The sequence below is a fragment of the Mesoplodon densirostris genome, chromosome 5 (assembly GCF_025265405.1).
Source record: "Mesoplodon densirostris isolate mMesDen1 chromosome 5, mMesDen1 primary haplotype, whole genome shotgun sequence".
NCBI lineage: Eukaryota > Metazoa > Chordata > Mammalia > Artiodactyla > Ziphiidae > Mesoplodon > Mesoplodon densirostris.
The window spans coordinates 40446857-40450778 of NC_082665.1; the positions used below are offsets into that span (position 1 = coordinate 40446857).

Below are 3922 nucleotides of genomic sequence, written 5' to 3' on the forward strand. Positions count from 1 at the left end.
TTCATACATTACCAGTAGGAATGCAAATAATAATAATAATAATAATAATAATAATAATAATAATAATACAGCTACTTTGGAAAAGTTTGGCAGGTTTTTGTTTTGTTTTAAGTTAAACATGCACTTACCATGTGACCCACAAGTCCTAATACTGGGTATTTAACCTTAGAGAAATATAAACCTATGCTCATTCAAAAACCTCTATACAAAATTTTCCACCAGCCCTATTTATAATCACTTAAACAGGAAACAACTCAAAATCCCTTCAGCACGTGAGAGATAAACAATGGTACATCCATACAATGGAACGTTATTCAGCAATAAAAAGGCTCAAATAATTGATATATCCAAAAACTTGGATGAATTTCAAGGCATCATGCTGAGTGACAGAAAACAGCCTCAAAAGGGTACATAATCTACAATTACATTTATATGACATTCTCAAAAAGCTACAGTGATGAAGAACTGAGGAATGATTGCCATGGTGTAGGGATGGGCGAGGGCATGTCTATAAAGGCATAGAACAAAAGAGTTTTGGGGGGATGGAACTGTTTTGTATCCTGATTATTGTAGTGGGTATATATTAGAAATCATAAGACAGTACAGCAAAAAAGTAATTTTACTGAATAATAATTTTGAAACATATGTTTCAGGGCTAGTGTGATGAAAGAACCTAAAACAAAATGAGAGCTAAATTGCTCTGTAAAATGAAATAATTGGGATTATGCAGTTGTCTTCTGCTGCTGCATAAGTTAAACACAGGGAAAGTTGAAACGATGAGACAAGAAAGGACTTGCAAAAAACACCCCAGCAATGTGAGGCAAGCCAGCAAAAATTCCCTGCTCCAAGAGCAACCAACAGAAAAATATCAGTTTGTATGTGTTTTCCTCTTTTGTTGGTGATATTTCTCCTCTGTAACTTCCAAATTTCCAATAAAAATTCTGTTCTGCACAGAACTTTCACGTTAGATTTACTTTGGTGAATATAGAAGAAACGGTCTCTGCCCAATTATGTCAGCAGCTGGAGCCACAAGCAAAGAGAAGAGCAGCTGAAGGAAATAAGAAGGTAGAAAAGAACTGAGAATCCAAAGTAGTAGAGAAAGCATAGAAAAACACTCCTGTTAAGCAATCATCCACAGTACTGTGATGGCTGCTGCATCTTCCATGAAATGAGATTTATATCTAATCAAGGGAAAGGCTCAGGACCTTGGGGACACTTAGGCTACACACATATAACAAGGAAATAGAATGCTGAGGTACCCTCTGAATTATGCCAGTGGGAACTTCACAAACATGATTTTCATAATTTCAATTGTTTGATATCTCCTTTATACAGAAGAAATTTTTCCATGAAGTCAAATACACCCTACTGAGGTGGCATATTATTAGATCTGATTCTAGCAACCATATTCCTTACTTTTCCACACCTTTGCAACTCTCACACTCACTATTTTATTGTAATGTTTTTAATCCTCCATAAAAAATCCACTTGGACATCTGATAAGACATTGAAGATAGCACTGTTCCAAGTAACATCATGAACTGACTGTCTATCTACTGCCTTTGGGTGGCTTGTGCCCTCTGAGGCACAGCCCTTCTCTAAACCAGTAACAGCCCCATAATGTACTGTGAGCTTTTATGCCGTCTTCACACTGTCCGTTGCAGCATCTCAAAGTTCACTAATGAAAAAGGATAGTGTCATTTGTAGGCACTTAAAAGACAATACAGAAGTATGCTGTGTTCTGAAAAGTTCTGTGACATGTGAATAGCATAACCCTTTGGCTGTACTGCAGATCTGAGTGAAACAGACAGTGATTTATGGCATTCTGTTATTATTATTATCCTGGCAAGAATATATTTTTTTTAGCTTTTACTTCACTTTTATTCACTTATTTTGAAACTATATTTTCTTCTATCCCTCACCACCTATTTCTCTTTATTAGGAAAACCATTCTTGCTCTGCTGTAGAATCATTTCCTTAGAGACAATTGCTATATTACTCTGCTAGAGCTGTCATAACAAAATACCACAGACTGGATGACTGAAACAACAGAAATTAATTTTCTCACAGATCGGAGGTCAGGAGTCCAACCAAGATCAGGCTTGGTTTCTGGTGAGAGCTCTCTTCCTGGCTTACAGATGCTCCTTCTCTCTACGTCCTCACATGGCTTCTTCCCTTGGCTCTTGTGGGAAAAGGGCATGAGCTCTTGTGTCTCTTTCTCTTCTTATAAGGACACCAGTGCTATGGGTCAGGGTCCACCCTCATGACCTCATTTAACCTTAATTATCTCCCTAAAGACCTATCTCCAACTAGTCACATTATGGGGATAAGGCCTCAACATATGCATTCTAGGGGTACACATTCTGCCATACCACGTGTATTGTTGAATCCGTTTTTCAAAAAAGCTGTTTATTTTCTCTCAACCCTATTTCTTACGCTTAAGGAGCAGGTTAAGAGCACCCAGGGGTTGTTCCTACTCATTCATTTGCCTGAGCAGTAGGGGCTCAGACCAGTCTTTGGTGGTGGGCTGAGAATCACCATCTTCAGGAAACTGCCGGCTAGGCACAGAGGACGCTTTTTGTCTTCAGACCACTCTGCAACCTCAGCTTGGGTAGCAGTAAACTCAGGAGCTGGAGTGGTCCATTTACCCTGACATTATTCCTTGGTTACAGCCATTTTAGCAATCTTTTCAGTGTCCCTGCAGAAGTAAACATCAGGCAAGACCTTTCGAGACCGCTCACGGGCACATGGCGCCACACATGTGCAGAGCTTCCCGGGCCAGCATCTTGCACATCAGACCCACTGAGGGAGCTCTCTTCTTGTTGCTCGGATGGAGATGTCCACATAGCACAGAGGAGAGTCTGTGTCACGCAAAGCAATGTCTGTCTGGGTCCATCTAGCCGAGCTTCCAGGAGTGAAGCAGCCAGCAGTGGGTGTGGCTCCCACCGCAGCAGTAAACATCAGTACAACGTGCTGGCCAACATTCCTGGAGGGTATGACACTGACATCAGCTGAGTTTTCAATGCTAACAATGGCATGAGCTGCCAGCAGAAGCTTCTCCCAGGTTCTCTTCAGATTTATGATGCAGATGCCACCACTTTTCCTTTTGTAGATGCATTGTTCAATTTGGAAGTCAAGGTTGGTGCCACCTAAGCGGGTTCCTGCTGCAAGGAATTTGAAGACATCCTTTTACTTCATTTGTAGGACATCGAGGGTTCTGGACATTGTGAAAGTTTCCCTTTGAGGTAAGCTGGGGTCCCAAAACAATGCTATGTGGAATCCTCTCTCAGCCAGCACTGAATGGCTTTTTTTTTTTTTTTTTTTTTTAATGCATCACTCCTTGATTTTAGGGAGAAATTTGCAACAAGGCAGAAATATACCTTCTAAAGAATTCACTTGTTCTTCTATATGACAATTTCTTTTACTGAATATGTGTCTCTGTTTCTTTGCTTCAGTATAACTATGTCCTGAAGGACTCTTGAATTGTCACCCACTGATTTAGGAAATTGCATGATCTGGTAGTCATCGTAGCTCTCTGAGTTCCTGAATTGAATAGTGTTGCTCTTTAATGGCTCTGATTCAGAATCAATAAAATGGCAAAAGAAATGTGCACCATTCATCTCCCTCACATGAAGAGGGTGTGAGAAAAGGTGTATTTTAGGGATGTGATTTGTGTGTTTTGGCAGCACAACAAACACCGAGATAGTCAAACTGTTAGAGAAAGGTGAACTATGTACTATAAAGGCAAAGAAAAGAAGAAGAAGAAAGGAAAGAAATCCCAATATCTGGGTTACCTAATTAGTTTAAAATACTGTAATACTGTAACAGCTCATTGGGCAACTTTGTAATCAGATGAACCCAAGGGATGAATATGATCAAGTTTATAACAGTTCATTTTCTTTGAATGCAGCTGTATACAATG

General features: G+C 39.8%; 1 pseudogene; it reads right to left on the bottom strand.

Annotated features, from left to right (window-relative positions):
- Positions 1 to 2450: 2450 nt before the first annotated feature.
- Positions 2451 to 3225, bottom strand: LOC132491222 (small ribosomal subunit protein uS2-like; annotated as a pseudogene).
- Between the last annotated feature and the right edge of the window lie 697 nt (positions 3226 to 3922).